The following is a 19086-nucleotide window of genomic DNA, read 5'->3' as shown; positions in this document are numbered from 1 at the left end:
CCCCGCCTCAGACACGCCTATGAACTCGGAGTCCCAAGGAAAAACTGATGTGGATGAAGATCACCAAATCCAAACCGCTGCGGGTACCCAGCGTGTGGCTGCCTTTCCCGCGCGCTCGCGGGGCAACGGCCCGGGTCGCGGGGGCCTCGAGTCCACGGAAAGCGCACGAGGCAGCCAAGGTCACCGAGTGGACTCTTGCGCTCTGTCACCTCAATGAATTCGAAGCAAAATCTTCAGGTCTTTGGTGCAATGTCCATCCAAGGGATCAGAAGTCCCTGCCCAACTGCGATTTAACCATGCACAACGAAGAGCCCGCTTTTTCTATGTACTGAGTTGCCACTGTGCGCTAGTTTCCATCTGGATGTCCCGATGTCACCACGGCACCACAGCCCACTCACCAGCCCACTGTTAGACAGAAACCTACCTCTCCTAATCAAAGAAGAAACGAGGACGTTTGGTGGTCGAATGATTTATATCTCAGAGGCAGCTTCACATATTTTTAGAGTTATATCAGCGACTAAAACCACACAGTAAATACCTCCAGATTCAGAGAACTCTTAATTTTTTTTTTTTTTAAAAACACAAACCTTCAAGTCTAAGAAACATTTTGGTCACTTCCATAAAACACAATTGATTTTAAGAACTAAATTACCACAAAGAGAGCCTTAATTGGTACCACCCCTCCCCCTAAATGGAAATGGGTCTGACTTTTCAGATGTTATGAACAGAAAGGTATATTATTTGATGATTTTCTATGCAAATAATGTCTCATCTATTTCAGCAGCCTACCATTCCCTTAGCAAAGGCATTTGGGGAGTGAAACCATATTTTCCCCATTAGAAATTTTGTTTTAAATGAAGCCTCGCCCATAAAAGAGAAGATAAGCATCTAATTTGAGAACCCTGGGAGTTTCAAGTTAGAATTTTGATCATGCAGCTTACTGCCGTCTCTGGCTGAAACTGTCTGCCTATCCGCACACAAAAGCACACTGCTCTCTGCTTGTCATGTTTTTAACTTGAATCTCTGCTATTAAAAAAATGGCATTGTTGGGCCCTTGAAAAGCTTCAACTGTCAGTAGGAAATATAATAACCTTTCCTGCATAGAGGCCAGGTGTCCTGCAGTAACAAGCCTGGTGAAAGAGGGGAGAGTTGTCTCTAGCAGCTATGCATTGGTGGTCTTGCTGGGCTGCAGTCAGATGCTGAAAACTCTGGGCTGAGGGACGGCTAGGCAAACCACACCGTCGCACACAATGGAGCCGTGCTTTGGGGGGGGGGGAGGGTTACTGCTGGGAGACTTGGGAAATACAATAAGCTTGATCTCTCATGTGGGAAAACCCATGGTGTTTAATAGCTTCATAAAATGGCGTGCCTTTGTCTCTGTATATAAAGTCCCCAGTAAATTCTTACATTACCACCATTATAAAGCACAGCAACGGAAACGCTAAGCTGTGCTACGTGATCCCCAATGGCAAAGGTTAGGAGGAACCAAAATTCATAATGACTTCCAAGAAAATACCACTAGGGTGTAATTTAAGCAGGCTTTGTGGCCATAATTTTCAGCGCGACGCAGAACGTGCTTTCGTGACATACACCCCCCCACCATAATGGTAACGCTCCCCAAAGAAAATCGACAAGAATAAAAAAGATGAAAGGTCAGGAGGGAAATGAGGAGTGGAATCATGGCGACAACTGGCTCTGAGCGCGAGTCCAGAAGTGACCACATGTTGCTCGATACGATTCCGTGATAGTGTGGAAGGGGCTGCTCTGCCTTCTGCAAAGACCCCGCTTTCTGCAGAACTGTAATTTCAGTGGATACCTCGAGCCTGTGATTTGAGGCTGAGACGGGCATTTCCACTGAATCCTCATGGCTTTCGCTCACACAGTGGACATTTATCTTCATAGGGAGCCCTGCTTGTCACTCAGACTTAGGTGAAAGTGGTCATCTGGATTTTCCCCAGAAACTGTCTTCAATTCCTGAGCGTGTATCAACTTCACTGTGTGGTGGGGATCTTTAGGGAGGAAGGGAGCACAAACTCTAAGGATACCGGCATGAGAAACTCATGGAGAAAATCTTCTGCTACCCACTAATTTGGGTCGTGCGGTGTTATGATTATTTAACTACCCAACCTAATATAGGATTAGCCTAAATGCATCAATTTTCTGTGAAGTGAAAGACTATAATGTATATTTAATATGCAATTAACAATTCAATAAATTCCACAAACTTAGAAAACGCATTTTATTTGACAGTCTATAAACTTTGTCTATAAAAGGGCAAATCATAAATATTTTAGGCTTTGAAGGCCATATGATCTGTCTCACCTACTTAACTCCGCTGTTGTACAATAGGGAAGCAAATGGCATGGCTGTGTTCCAATAAAACTTTATTTACACCAACAGGCAGTGAGCTGAATTTCGTCAGTGGGCCATGGTTTGCAGACACTAGGTCTAGAACAGCCCTGCCCAATAGAAATATAACACTACATAGGTACTGTTAAATTTTTAGTAGCTACCTTTAGAAACATTAAAAAGAAATGGGTAGGGCTTCCCCGGTGGCACAGTGGTTAAGAATCCACCTGCCAATGCAGGGGACATGGGTTCGAGCCCTGGTCCGGGAAGATCCTACATGCCGCAGAGCAACTAAGCCCGTGCACCACAACTACCGAGCCTGCGCTCTAGAGCCCGCGAACCACAACGACTGAAGCCTGTGTGCCTAGAGCCCGTGCTCCGCAACAAGAGAAGCCACCGCAATGAGAAGCCCGCGCACCACAACAAAGAGTAGCCCCCGCTCGCCACAAGTAGAGGAAGCCCGTGCACAGCAACAAAGACCCAAGGCAGCCAAAAATAAACAAATAAATTAATTAATTAAAAAAAACAACAACAGCTGTCACTTGAAAACCTTGTAAAAAAAAAAAAGAAATGGGTAAAATTAATTTCAATAATATATTTTATTTACCCCATTATATCAAAAATATTATAACAATACTTGTCAGAGTGGCTATCATCAAAAAGAACACAAACAACAAGTGTTGGCGAGGATGCGGAGAAAAGGGAACCCTCGTAAACTGTTGGTGGGAACATAAATTGGTGCAGCCACTGTGGAAAACAGTATGGAGGTTCCTCAAAAAACTAAAAAAACAGAGCTACCATAACACCCAGCAATTCCACTCCTGGGTATATATCTGAAAAAAACAAACACTAATTTGGAAAGATACATGCACCCCAATGTTCATAGCAGAATTATTTACAATAGCCAAGATATGGAAGCAACCTAAGTGCAACAGATTAATAGAGAAAGAAGATGTTATATATATATATATATACATATATATATATATATATATATACACATACATACACACACACACACACAATGGAGTACTACTCAACCATAAAAAAGAATGAAATTTTGCCATTTGCAGCAACATGGATGGACTTGAAGGGTATTATGCTAAGTGAAATAAGTCAGAGAAAGACAAATACTGTATGATATCACTTATATGTACAATCTAAAAAATACAAACTAGTGAATGAGAAGCAGACTCACAGATATAGAGAACAGACTAGTGGTTACCAGTGGGGAGAGGGAAGGGGGGAGGGGCAATATAGAAAAAGGTACAAACTATTATGTAAAAAATAAGCTACAAGGATATATTGTACAACATGAGGAAGATAGCCAATATTTTTAAATAACTATAAATGGAATATAACCTTTAAAAATTGTCAATCACTATACCGTACATCTGCAATTTACATAGTACTGTACATCAACTATACTTCAATAAAAAAAATTATCAAAAAATATTATCACAAATGTAGTCAATACAGAAATTATTAATGAGATGTTTTATATTCTGGATTTTATTGTCTTCGGAATCCAGTGTGTATTTTACCAACACAGCACATTTCAATGCAGACTAGTCACATGTCAAGGGCTCAAGAGCCATAAGCACCAGGGGCTCCTGTTTTGGACAGGACAAATTGAGAAGCTCTGTCACAACTGTAACCAGGTTCTCTAATATTAAGATTTTGCCCTCCACAACTGCTGACTGATGTAATTAGAATGACTGGTGTGAAGTACTGCAAGGGATCTTTCTCCGGAACTAGCAGTTAGAACTCACGGCAGAGAAAAGGCACTGGGTTTCCATATCCTAAGCTCAGGGGACCAGCAATTGCTGGCAGCCACCTCTCCCCACGCCCCCCGGCCAGAGGATGCACTGAGACGGGCCCTGTCAGCACAACAAGCCCCACCTCAGATGTCAAAGAGGCCATGATGAGGGATGCAGGTTTAAAGATAAGGTGCACTCCCCTCCAGGAAGCAGCAGAGCTCCTAGACCCAATTCCTTCCCAAACAAGAGGAGAGAGCTCCCTGAAAACCCTCTCTCAATCACCTGCAGAAGAGCATCCCATTTCATGGCAGAACACTTCCTGAGCTACTGCACCTGCAGCCCTGCCCCACTGCTCAGACGTGGAAAGAGGAGCCCTGGGGAGAGGTGGAATATTCAAGTGAACAGAGGGGAAGGGGCAGCTCCTGATGGGTTTGGAAGACACATCCCACCTGTGCCTGGCAGCCCAGAGCTGGTGCTGCTGGAAATTGGTTGGCATTGGGATTTCAGGTGTACCCAGAGCAAAGGGCAAAGAAGTATGCCTGTCAGAGGGCCAGATGCCTGTGGAGCTGCAGGATGGAGTCAGAAAGTGCTGGGTCTTAATTCCACTGCTGGGCATATAGCCAGAAGAAAACATAATTCGAAAGGATGCATGCACCCCGATGTTCATTGCAGCACTATTTATTCAATACAATCGCCAGGACATGCAAGCAACCTAAATGTCCATCAACAGTGGAACGGATAAAGAAGATTTCATATATATGATGGAATATTACTCAGCCGTAAAAAGGAATGAAATAGTGCCAATTGCAGAGATGTGGATGGGCCTAGAGATTGTCATACAGAGTGAAGTAAGTCAGAAAGAGAAAAACAAATATCGTATAATATCGCTTAAATGTGGAATCTAGAAAAATGGTACAGATGAACTTATTGGCAAAGCAGAAATAGAGTCACAGATGTAGAGAACTTACAGTGGGCTTCCCTGGTGGTGCAGCAGTTAAGAATCTGCCTGCCAATGCAGGGCACACGGGTTTGAACCCTGGTCCGGGAAGATCGTACATGCCGCGGATCAACTAAGCCCGTGCGCCACAACTACTGAGCCTGTGCTCTAGAGCCCGCAAGCCACAACTACTGAGGCCCGTGCACCTAGAGCCCGTGCTCCGCAACAACAGAAGACACCGTGATGAGACACCCACACACCGCAACGAAGAGTAGACCCCACTCACCGCAACTAGAGAAAGCCCGTGCGCAGCAACGAACACCCAACGCAGCCAAAAAATAAATAAAATAAATAATAAAAATTAATTTAAAGAAATTTTTTTAATGGGGAGAAGACCTAAATAGACATTAAAAAAAAAAGGACTTACAGTTACCAAGGGGGTAAGTGGGGGTGGGACGAATTGGAAGATTGGGATTGACATATATACACGTATAAAATAGATAACTAATGAGAACCAACTGTATAGCACAGAGAACTCTACTCAGTGATCTGTGGTGACCTAAATGGGAAGGGAATTAGAGTGGCTATATGGACACGTATAGGTGATTCACTTTGCTGTACACCTGAAACTAACACAACATTGTAAAGCAACTATGCTCCAATAATAATTTAAAAAAAAAATAGTGCTGGGTCTTGCAAGTAGCTGCCTGCAGAGATGGCTAGAGCCACAGCCGTAGCCTTGGGCTTCAGGAAAAGGGAGCTGTGAATGGCTTTGGGCAGTGCTGCCTTAAAATGCACAGGACTGTATCCCCAACACAAGACTGTTGAAATAAGTGCCAGTGACCAAACTCATGAAATTGGATGTAGCTGCACGTTAGGAGAGCCCGCTGTCCAGGGGGAAGCAGTACGCTGGTGAGCAGTTATTACAAGGTGCAAGGTCATTTGATCTGCAGCCTATGGGTCGAGACTCTTCCAGGGTCACAGTCAGTAGGATTTTCACTCAATGGACGCAGGATATTAGAGACCTGTTATAATTATCGAGGCCTAAACCATTATGGAGAAATTTTTCCGTATAAACGAAAGCCGTGGCCTCACAGACGAGACAATTTCAGATTGAATTACTGTTGAGAAGAAGAGAAGGAGCCCCTGTCACCAAGGAGCGGGCAGCCACTCCCAGCCAGGCCTTGGTGTTCTCCTGCTGAACGTGAACACTTCCACAGAACAGCTGCATCAGTCAAGGTCACCCTGTGACCGGGATGGATTACGACAAAAACAAGAGTCCTTTGCAGTCACGTCTGAACACAGACAAAACACCAACACCGCCCAAGCCACAGACGACAAAATTTCCCCCTCTCCTGGCTCATATAAATGACTGCTGCTTCTTCATCAATTACAGCTTTGGCCTTGTTCTCCCCTCTTCCCTCCTCCTAAATGAGGTTTATCGCGTTACCCAGTCCCAGAAGGACCCCTGCTTCCCGAGATCGTGCCATCCAGAGCGAAGTCCCGCGTCCTTACACCCTCCACAAAGTCACCTCCCTTGAGTTCAAATCCCGTGGTAAGCGTGTCAGGGATCCCCAAGATCACTCCCAAGTTCGGTGATACCCTAGGAAGACTCACAGGACCCAGCATATAGTGCTACTCATGGCCGAGATGGAGTACAGTGAAAAGATACAAAGCGAAAATCAGCCAAGGAAAAAGGTGCATGAGCCAAGTACCAGAGGAAACCAGGCTCCAGCTTCCAGAGTCCTCTCCCGGTGGCTCGCACAGGACATGCTTAATTCCTCCAGGATCCATCAAGCTGTGACTATGCCTGTGAAATGCCATCACCGGGGAACCTCATCAGAGATTCAGTTGCCCATGTTTTTACTGGGGGCTGATTACACAGGCACTTCCCGCCTAGCGTGTACCAACATTCCAGACTCCCAGGAGAAAAACAGGGCTCAGCATCACCTCACTGCCTGCACAGACAACTGAAGCACAGCGAGCCACTCCTGTCAGTTTGGAAATGCTGGGAACATTCCCGAAGTCCAGATTCCCAGATGAAGGCCAAGGGCCAGGCTTGCAAACAGGCCTTTGAAAGAATAGCCGCCTCATGCCTGCTTCGTTACCTGTTTCCTGCACGAGTCTTTTCTCTGACTCAGATGTCCCGCTTGGCCCCCAGGTGTGCATTCTCGCTCTCTGTGAGCAAGGAACCTAATATGTTCACCTCCAACTCTCTTCCTAGGGGTCTGTGGCTGGAGGCCATTGACACTGCCCAGTGCCGGTTTGCAAGGATTTTCAAGGGGAACCCTGAAATCAGCCCTCGTCTGTCCAGTGTTACCCCTAGAAGCCCCTCCAGGAGGGAGGCTGCAAGTCTGACCAGTCAGCAAGACCATGAAGGGCAGGCAGCACGACGCTAAGGAAGTAAAGCAAGACGAGCCCACCCCGCGGCTGCAAATATGCCTCCCAAGCACTCACTCACTCTGCGTGTATATGATGAGTACCTACTGCACACAGCCCACCCTCCAGGGACTGGGGGAGGTCAGGCCTTCTCCCTGCAGCGAGGGAAAGGAGGCATCGCTACCTAAGGGGCTAAAGGATTTAAATGACAATATCCAAAATAGACGTGGCAATGACTCAATTATTGCACCTAGAGTAGGGGGACAGGGGAGGTGGGTAACCAGTACTGAGCTGCATGCCTACTATATATTCTCTGTCTTGATCCTCGTAGCAATTTCCCGAGGTAGACCTTGTGTCCCATTCATTCTGGGTAACTGGGTGTCAGGAAGGAGAAATCACTCGCCCAAGACCCAACAGTAGGTGGCAGAGCTAAAATTCGAACCCAGGGTCAACTGGCTGGCAATCCCTTGCTCTGGGAGTTTTCATCGGCTCTTAGATTATGTGGCTCCCATCATCACCCCACATCACACAAGAAATATGGTGATGGGGGCAAAGGCGTGAAGGGGGACAAAAAGCCAGATATCTGTGGAACAAAGTCCCAGGCAGGGTGCTTGGTTTTAAAACTGTGGGTAATCATTATTAGTCAAATCCATTTCACCCACCTTCACTAATCAAGGTCGTTTTAAGACTTGCACGTCCTCCAAGCTGCAAGTAGCCTAAACAAAAGATGTTTGCCTGAATTATTTTCCAGGAACTTGGAGTCACCTGTGTCTACTTTGACCCGAGCTGCTTAAGACTGGATAGGACCACCGACCCTCCAACTGGGCACGTGCGAGTGTCCATACCTTGATATCAGAGGGCTGAAAACTCCACCCTTAAATCATGCTAAGCACCTCCATTTTTTAACGTGCAGAGGCCTGTGGCTTAGACACGCCTGCGCAGAATGACAATTACTCCACCTATTTCCTAATCACCCTTCCCCACACTCCCCCGCCCCCTCAGACTGCCCTGCTTCTTTATTCATTATCGCATAAATATCCCTCGCCCCTCAAGTTCAGGGTAAACCCTCTCTTTGCTGCAAACCTCAGCGTCTCGGCATTTTGGCTTGCTGCGCGGCAAGCAAAATGAATGTGGTTGGGTAACAGTTTCAAGCAAGGGAAACTCAACTCTGCGGATCTTAAAGTGAAGAGGAATTTATTTGGAAGTTGAAAGTGCAGCCGATAGACTCAGTGGGACAGCCGTAGAAAGGGGCCAGAAAACCTAGGTCCAGGGGGTTAGGGAACAAGAGGGGCCTGGTAACAGAGCCAAGCCTGGTACTTACCCCCTGTTCTTTCCCATAACCCTCGTTGTACGCTCATTCTTTTGTCAGTGAAGGCCCCCCAGCTCAGGAAGCAGGGCTCCAGGGCCTCTGCAGGCAACGGACTGCAGTCCCTACCCTTGAGGGCATTACAAACCAACAGGGGAGCAATAATCAGGTAAAAATGCTAATGGAAGTAGCAAAAAGGGAGCAATTAGTCCCACGAGGCAGGGCACAGGAAAGCTTTATAAAAGTGTCTCTATTGCCTTAGAAATGGTTCTATTTCCTCACCTTTTTGTGTCTCAATTCCCAAACCAGATTGGAAGCTATTCAAACATAGGGAGTGTAACTTCTCACCACTTCACAGCAAAGAACCCTTAGCAGGGTGTGGGAATGTGAGCTGGCATCTAGGGCAGACATACTAAATTTGGTTATAGCCCTCTCTCCCTGGGCAAGGGTGCATCTCAGCAACCTTCCCAACGCAGTTACAGCCATCAACTGCATTTGATCCGAAAGTGTATTCTTCATGGCTACTTTAGGCACAGTGCAGAAAAAATAATTTTGCTTTGAATCACTGGCCTTTCATCCACTTTTTAATTCCCCAATTAATAAAACACAAAATACCTCTCTTCAAGTTAACTCTTTTCATTGACAGTACTAATCTCTTTCAGTAGTTCATCTCAATTTGGTGGAATTGTTTTATCTACACCCAGAAACTAGGGACTTTGAGTGTAGCTTGTAAGATGATTTAATTTTCCACTTTCATCACGTAAATCACAATGTCTCATTTTAGATTCTTTAAGTTTGCATGAAAAGTTCCAAAGTTCTGGTTCTGGAAACCAGATACTTTGTGCCGTTTCATGGAGTATTATTTCCACTGTTGCGAAAGTTGATACCCTTGCAATTAAGTTGGTGAGAAGTGTGATTCTTGACAGGGATAGTTATGTCAGCTCCTCCCAAGTAGGAGGGGGGCAGAATCACTGGGTGGGGCTTTCAGCTGGTACATATGTCCCCAGAAAGTTCTAATTTCCCTGCTTCCAATGGGGTCCCTCGCCCGAGTAAATTCTTTATAAATTCTTTATGGTATATGGCTATTCCCCCAAAGAAAGGTGGGAGCCCTTGGTTTAGGGAGAGAGGCCAGCTTACAGCTTAGACCGAATACCCAGGTGTGCAAACCTTGATGGCGTGCCTGCAACAAGGTCCAGTTCATGACCTTACCTGCAGCAGGATCTCTGATGGATGGTGAAAAGAAAACATGACCTCCCTCTAGCTGCACTGACGTACAGGCAAAATCCTTACATTTTAAAATAGTCTCCACGTAGCCCATCCTTCTGTTCTGGCAACATCAACCTGGCTTGGCCACCATAAAATTTTTTTTTTTTTTTTGATTTGAAAAATAAGGGATTTTTTTTTTTTAACATCTTTATTGGAGTATAATTGCTTTACAATGGTGTGTTAGTTTCTGCTGTATAACAAAGTGAATCAGCTATACCGTAAAATCTTTTAATTTCAGTTTTCTTGATGAGGGTAGGGGGATCCCCAAGCATTTCGGTAGCTTATTTACCAACACCCTTGAAAGTCAATACTCCCTTTAGGGAATAAAATATAGAACAGAATATTTGCCATGCTTGTCATCTTTCATTTTTATTTTTATTTCCTTTTGGGTACTTTATATGAATTGTTCTCCTTTTCAGTATTCATCATGGACTCAGCCTTCCACAGACTCACATTTTTGGTAAAGTATTTCATACCCACCTTGTTTTACCCTCCAGCAAAATATAAAATCCAATACTCACAAAAAGCTCTTTTATTGGAAAGCAGAATTAAGAGCCCAAATCTGGGCAGTCAGGGTGCATAGTAAGGACTTCTACATATGTACTAGCAGTTTGTTTCCAGGTCACTGTAGTAATAGAGCTAGAATGATTTTTCTATTTAAGGTCATGACTTCACATGGTTATTTCTATTATAATGGTAATACTAATAAATCCCTTTTAAAGCTTTTGCTTGCATCTAAGTGTTTAATCCTTATATTCTGTACAACGTAACTTCCATTTTTAACTCCTTTCCCAAGTTGTAATCATATCCCTTCTCTCTCGAATTCTCCACATGTCTTTTTGACCATTATTTTGTAATCACTTTTGGCCTGTATATGTCTATTGGGAATTATAATATCTACCTCACTGGGTTGTTTTAAACACTCAATGAGATAAATGAAACTTTTTTTGTAAATTGTCTTTTTCTGATTAGCATACTAATGTACACCAACAAAATAGCTTTCACAAAAGTAAAACTGGGAAAAAGACATATTTCTAATTGAAGTGGAATAGTTTTGAATCTACTCACAGCTAGTCCCAGATATATAATCACTTTTCTGTTTTTATGTATGTACCAAGCCTTAAACACATAATGAAATAAGAAACCTGAACTGTTGAAATATACTTCAATAACATTTTTTAAAAGCAAGCTCTGTGTCCTTGTGACAAAATAAACTCTGAAGTCATTTTAAGTTTTAACCATCTATGCTTCTAGGGTTGTATTTTTCTTAAGAAGTATTTCTATACTTGAGGATATTTTCATGAGGAGACCACAGGAAAGTGAGGAGCAAAGGATCAAAGCCTAGGAAATCAAGGGGACTTCTCAGAAGGAAAAGTGGAGAGGCCTTGTCTATATACACAGACAGCAATGAGACAACACATCAATGTTTCCTTTAGCCTGGACTTTATTTGAAAATATTTTTAATGCTACATTTTAAAAAGATATGGAGAAAACTACTAGAGCTAATCAATGAATTTGGTAAAGTAGCAGGATACAAAATTAATGCACAGAAATCTCTTGCATTCCTATACACTAATGATGAAAAATCTGAAAGAGAAATAAAGGAAACACTCCCATTTACCACTGCAACAAAAAGAATAAAATATCTAGGAATAAACCTACCCAAGGAGACAAAAGACCTGTATGCAGAAAACTATAAGACACTGATGAAAGAAATTAAAGATGATACCAACAGATGGAGAGATATACCATGTTCTTGGATTGGAAGAATCAACATTGTGAAAATGACCATACTACCCAAAGCAATCTACAGATTCACTGCAATCCCTATCAAACTACCAATGGCATTTTTCACAGAACTAGAACAAAAAATTTCACCATTTGTATGGAAACACAAAAGACCCCAAATAGCCAAAGCAATCTTGAGAATGAAAAATGGAGCTGGAGGAATCAGACTCTCTGACTTCAGACTATACTACAAAGCTACAGTAATCAAGACAGTATGGTACTGGCACAAAAACAGAAACAGATCAATGGAACAGGATAGAAAGCCCAGAGATAAACCCACACACGTATGGTCAACTTATTTTTGATAAAGGAGGCAAGAATATACAATGGAGAAAAGACAGTCTCTTCAATAAGTGGTGCTGGGAAAACTGGACAGCTACATGTAAAAGAATGAAATTAGAACACTCCCTAACACCATACACACAAAAAACTCAAAATGGATTAAAGACCTAAACGTAAGGCCAGACACTACCGAACTCTTAGAGGAAAACATAGGCAGAACACTCTATGACATAAATCATAGCAAGATCCTTTTTGACCCACCTCCTAGAGAAATGGAAATATAAATAAAAATAAACAAATGGGACCTAATGAAACTTAAAAGCTTTTGCACAGCAAAGGAAACCATAAACAAGACGAAAAGACAACCCTCAGAATGGGAGAAAATATTTGCAGAAAAGCAACTGACAAAGGATTAATCTCCAAGATTTACAAGCAGCTCATGCAGCTCAATAACAAAAAAACAAGCAACCCAATCCAAAACTGGGCAGAAGATCAAAATAGACATTTCTCCAAAGAAGACATACACATGGTTAAAAAGCACATGAAAAGATGCTCAACATCACTAATTATTAGAGAAATGCAAATCAAAACTACAATGAGGTATCACCTCACACCAGTCAGAATGACCATCATCAAAAAATCTACAAACAATAAATGCTGGAGAGGGTGTGGAGAAAAGGGAACCCTCTTGCAGTGTTGGTGGGAATGTAAATTGATACAGCCACTATGGAGAACAGTATGGAGGTTCCTTTAAAAGCTAAAAACAGAACTACCATACGACCCAGCAATCCCACTACTGGGCATATACCCTGAGAAAACCATAATTCAAAAAGAGTCATGTACCACAATGTGCATTGTAGCTCTATTTACAATAGCCAGGACATGGAAGCAACCTAAGTGTCCCTCAACAGATGAATGGATAAAGAAAATGTGGCACATATATAAAATGGAATATTACTCAACCATAAAAAGAAATGAAGTTATTTGTACTGAGGTGGATGGACCTAGAGACTGTCATACAGAGTGAAGTAAGTCAGAAAGAGAAAAACAAATACCGTATGCTAACACATATATATGGAATCTAAAAAAAAAAAGTGGTCTTGAAGAACCTAGGGACAGGACAGGAATAAGATGCAGACGTAGAGAATGGACTTGAGGACACGGGGAGTGGGAAGGGTAAGCTGGGACAAAGTGAGAGAGTGGCATGGACTTATATATATTACCAAATGTAAAATAGATAGCTAGTGGGAAGCAGCCACACATAGCACAGGGAGATCAGCTCGGTGCTTTGTGACCACCTAGAGGGGTGGGATAGGGAGGGTGGGAGGAAGGCTCAAGAGGGAGGAGATATGGGGTATATGTATATGTGTAGCTGATTCACTTTGTTATACAGCAGAAACTAACACACCATTGTAAAGCAATTATACTCCAATAAAGATGTTAAAAAAAAAAAAAGATATGGAATCAATGTAATACACCACGTTAAAGAATGAAAAAAAATCACATTATCATCTCAATTGATGCAGAATGAGCATTTGAAAAAATTCACACTTTTATGATCAAAATACTAAAAAAGAAAAAAACTAGGAATAGAAGGAAAAATTTCAACATAATAAAGGCCGTATATTAAAAACTCACAGCCAACGTTATAGACAATGGTGAAAGGTGGGAAAGATTTCCTCTAAGATCGGAAACAAGGTAAGGATGCCCACTTTTACCACTTCAATTCTATTCATAGTACTGAAACTTCTAGCCAAAGCAATTAGGCAAGAAAAAGAAACACAGGACACCCAAGTTGAAAAGGAAGGACATTACCTCTGTCCACATATGACATGATCTTATATATGGAAAACCCTAAACATTCCCCCCAAAATCGTTTAGACTACTAAATAAATTCAGCAAAGTTGTCCAACATGAGATCAGCATGCAAAAATGAGTTTCTATACACAATGAACAATCCAAAGAGGAAATTGAAAAAATAATTCCGTTTATAATACCAAAAAGAATTAAATACTTAGCACTAAACTTAAGCAAGAAGGTTAAAGACTTATACTGAAAACTATAGAACAATGAAGAAATTAAATAACACACAAATAAAGGTATCCTGTGTTCACGGATTGGAAGACTTAATATTGTTAAGAGGTCCATACTACCCCCATAGATATCTACAGATTCAATGCAATCCCTATCAAAATCCCACCAATTTTTTTGTAGCAATTACAAAATTTCCTTTGTAGAAAGGAAAATCTATTCTAAAATTAATATAAAATCTCAAGGGACCTCAACAGACAAAACAATCTTCAAAAAGAACAAATTTGCAAGTCCCCCACCTCCTGATTTCAAAATTTATTAAAGTTACAGTCATCAAAACAGTGTGGCACTGGCATAAAGACAAACATATATACTAATGGATAGAATAGACAGCCCAGAAATAAAACCTTCAATATACTGCCAAATGAATTTCAAAGAGTGCCAAGGCCATTCAATGGGGAAAGGACAGGTTTTTCAACAAATGGTGTTAGAAAAACTGGATATCCATATGCAAGAGAATGAAGTTGAACCCTTATCTTACATCATATACAAAAGTTAATTCAGAATGGATCAGAGACTTAAATATAAGAGCTAAAAGCATAAAGCTCTTGGAAGAGAACATGGGAGGAAAGCTTCATGACTTTAGATTTGGAAATCATTTCTTGGATATGACACCAAAAAAAGAAAATAAATTTGACTACATCAAAATTCAAAACTGTGCAAAGGACACTATCACAGTGAAAAGGCAACCCAGGGGAGAGAATATTTGAAAATCATTTATCTGATAAAGTGTTAATATCCAGAATATATGAAGAACTCCTACAACTCAACAATGAAAAACCCAATTTAAAAAAAGAGCAAAGAACTTGAGCAGACATTTCTGCAAAGATATATAAATGGCCAATAACCACATACAATGACATTCAACATCACTAAGCATTAAGGGAAAGCAAATCAAAACCACGATGAGATACCACGTCACGCCCATTAGGATGGCTATTATCAAAAAACAGAAAGTAAATGTTGGCAGGCACATGGAGAAACCCTTGTGCACTGCTGGTGGGAAAGTGAAATGGTGCAGCTGCTATGGAAAGCAGTGTGGCAGTTCCTCAAAAAATTTAAAAATAGAATTACCACATGTTCCATCAAGTCCACTTCCGGATATATATTGAAAAGAATTGAAAGCAAGTGCTTGGATATTTGCACACCCATGTTCACAGCAGCATTATTCACAACAGCTAGAAGGTGGAAGCAACTGAAGTGTCCAACAACGGAGGTACGGATAAACAAAATGTGGTCTATATACTCAATGGAATATTATTCAGCCTTAAAAAGGAAGTGCTGACACAGGCTACAACATGGATGAACCTTGAAGGCATTATGCTAAGTGAAATAAGCCAGTCACAATATGACAAATACCGTATGATTCCACATGATTCCGTATGTTTTCTATTTTCTACCTACATAAAAATTAAAAGATGGAATTAAAGAATTCTACTATTTGAGATGCTCTTGAAATATTAACCAATATGAAAAACAATTAAATATAGTGTCCCTATTTCACACACATCTCAACCCAATAAAGAAATACACACGTCTTCAAGAGGCCAAATTCATTCTGGATATATCTGGATATCTGGAACTATTTGACCAGGATTTCTTAAGCTGAGGTTCAGGTAGGCCTTAAAACTCCTGCAATTTGATGCACATATGAAGTGTGTAGATGTGATTTTTTTCCTGGAGTCCATGGTTTAATTCAGATTTTCAAAGGACTAGGACACCCTAACATTTGAGGATGCTTGAAAACATTGTGACCTTTAGCTTGGACTCAAAGATCATGCTGATGGAGATGAGGAATCAGGTGAGCTGGAGAAGATGAAAGCAGACCCAGGGCAGGACAAGCTACCGTAGTATCTCCCAGTTCCCGTACTACTATTCAGTCTTGTTCTCAAACTTCTGCTGCATATGGAAATGCAAGCACACAACCCTGCCTTCATATTGAACCCGTAGGTATGTGATTACGGTAACATTCACTGGGAAAAGACCTCCGTTGCTTTAGTCTTTATTTCACTTGCCTGATTATAATTAGTTTTAGCTTATTCTTTAGTGGTTATGGGTGGACTTTTTCCCACTGCTGCTGGATAAAAAGAAAGCCTAAAACTCTTGTTGTGAAAACTTCTCGATATTACTTTGGGAGCCTTTAGTAATGGTTTTCAAACTGTCTTCTGATAAGATTGTGAGAAGGTGCTTCAGGAGTACACAAGGAGGGAAGGGGGGGGCCAAGCTGGGTCTCCAGACTCCCAACCCAGGTTCAAACAAAGCAGTTTTGTTTGTATCTGTCTCACACACACACAGACACATTTCACTGGAAGATATTATGAACATTTCTGAATTATACAAACTCCATCAAGTGTCAAGTTTCTATCGAACTCCAAGTATCAAGTTTGTATCAGTCAGTAGAGACTAGATTATACTACAGTAACAAACAGCTCCCAAGTCTTAGCGCTTCACTCAACAAAAACCTCATTCTTTCTTGTATTATATGTATTACAGCAGTTTGCACAGGTTTACGCTCAATGCAATCACTTGGGGAGCAAGGTTGATGGAAACTCCATCTGGATATTCTTCCATAATAAACAAGCTAGGCAGAGAGTAAATGCTAAGTTACATACTGACTCTTAAAGCATCTCCTCCCATTTTTTTTTTAAACCAATCCAAGTCATCTGGTCATGCCTACCTTCAGAACAATCAGAGGACTGACATCCTATGGCATGCCAGGAAAGACAAGACAAAGTATTTGTGACAGCACTAAAAATCTCTATATTGTTTGTATTACTTAAGCTACAATCAAGTAAGAAGTGTTTTATAAAATGATTAATAGTTTCAAGTTCTGTTTGGGATTATCTAATCTTAGAGGAGGAAAGTGTGTATCAGGAATTTTCCCACAAAATGTTATTCTGTTTTTTTAATTTTTGGAAGAATAAAGGTTAAGAAGTCAAACTAATCATATTTATGATTCAGGCAGTGACTATATATTGGGATCAAGTGTATTCCATACCAGTGGTAACTTTGATACCAGTTGGTATTGCTCTAATTTAGGGAGACAAATTCAGCAAGTCATAGCAGTCTTCTGACTAGGTACCAGTTGGTATAACCTAGTCAGAAGACTGCTGTGACTTGCTGAATTTGTCTCCCTAAATTAGATAAAGCAGCTGAGCCACAGTAAATAGACTCACCCTTCCACCCCGACTCGTCTGACTGGGCCTGAGGAGAAAGTAAACCAGTGAGAGGACAGAATCTGGAGCTCTGGAAGGGAAGGGCCAGTGAAGAACCACCCCACCTTTCCTATCATTGACAAGAGTGGGGGTAGGGCATGGAGAGCAGGCTAAGGCCTAAAGCTGAGGCCACTGGAATCGAGGTGTTCCAGCCACCATGTTCACATTTCCCGGAGACTCAATTCTCCTTCTCTCCTTTTCTCACACAAGAAAGATGAGGACAGACTCTCAGGACCCAAACATGGCACATGAGGGGATTAATACCACACCAGTGCATCCTCAAGGAAAGAGCAAATCGTCCATCAAGGAATACTGTCATGAAGCCAAGGTAGGAGCCAAGTACGTAGTAGGCTTCTTCCCCACGTCCACCTCCCTTTTAAGTGCTTTGTGTACCCACAGCATAATTTGGTGGAAACATGCTATTTTGGTTGGTCTTTGAGTACTGAAATAGGCCAACTTTAAATTACTCAAGCTACCAAAAAAATATGATGCAAAATATCCAGTATTCATTCAACATATATCCACTGAGCAGGCACTTGTGCTTCAACATGGTGGATTAAATGCACCTATTGGCCACTGCTCCTCCTGCAGTTCTGATAAGACAGCTCCCTACCTGTGCCCCCTCCTAAAAAATTATAGATAACATTTCTACAACTTGAAAATGGTTGATTCAGCTTCCCATTAATACACACTTGTACCTCCTTCCCCTTCCTCAAATCCTTTCCTTAACTCTCATGACTGTTAAACACATTCACGAAAGGCAGAAACCCGGGACAACGAAGAAAAAGAGATAATAGGAACAAAATTTCAGCAACTGGTGATGTTAATTGATTTATTAGGCTCATGAAAATGGGACCCTAAATCAGCAGTGGGGAAAGCCAAGGGAAAACCAGTATTAAGGAACCTCCAAAGGCTCAGGAATTCATTGGCCCAGACACTCCAGCAAAAAAGTACAAATGTAGAGCTAATGATAGAAGGGTTAGTAGAATGTTTATTTAAGAAACAATTAAACGCTGAGATCCTCTCAACAACTAAGGATCTAATGTCCACTAAACCCAGAACAAAAATGAGTGTTTATTCTTAGCAAAGAGACAAACAGGGAGTCTCTGCCTGGGAAAGTGCTTCTCAACTTGGGGCGATTTGGCAACGTGTGGAGACATCTTTGTCCCAACTGGGGGGATGGATGCTACTGGCATGTAATGGGTAGAGACCAGGATGCTGTTCAAGATCCCACACCACACAGAGCGGCCCCCACCACGAAGAATCATCCCGCCCAAAATGGCAATACTGCCAAGGCTGAGAAAGTCTAGGTTAGGGCGAGGATTCCACACTGGAGAGCACGGAATTAATCAACATATATATTCTAAATACGGAGACACCAACACTACAACTTCTCCCAGCTTCCCATACTCAGCTCCCACAATGCTGATAGCTCTGCAGGCTCCAGTGTGCAGGTAGGCGTGTAGGAGTCCCCTCAGAGCGATCTTATCAGCTTCAGAAAAACGTGTCTGAAGAAACTGACATCAGAAGGTTCCTGATCCAACAGGCCAGTTGCCTTAGAACTAAGCCTGTAGTAAACAGCTTCCCCCACGTGCTCAGAGCTTCCTGTCAGTCTTAGCGCCCCAGTCTTACACATCAATGGTCAAGGATTGCCAAACAGTTGGGGGAAGTGGCGTATAATACAAAAGGAAGAAATTTGGAGCGAGGAGGAAA

General features: G+C 42.0%; 1 long non-coding RNA gene across 1 annotated transcript in view; it reads right to left on the bottom strand.

Moving 5' to 3' along the window:
* LOC309620024 overlaps positions 1-12200 on the bottom strand; it is a 335464-nt gene extending 323264 nt beyond the window's left edge. The window contains exon 1 of the long non-coding RNA XR_014239382.1: positions 3762-12200. This is a non-coding gene — a long non-coding RNA (uncharacterized lncRNA). The remainder of the gene's footprint in view (positions 1-3761) is intronic.
* Positions 12201-19086: the final 6886 nt, after the last annotated feature.

The sequence above is a fragment of the Balaenoptera borealis genome, assembly GCF_965194805.1.
Source record: "Balaenoptera borealis genome assembly, chromosome: X".
In the NCBI taxonomy this organism is placed as follows: Eukaryota; Metazoa; Chordata; class Mammalia; order Artiodactyla; family Balaenopteridae; genus Balaenoptera; species Balaenoptera borealis.
Note: the sequence above shows the minus strand (reverse complement) of the source record. Positions and strands in the feature narration are given on the sequence as shown.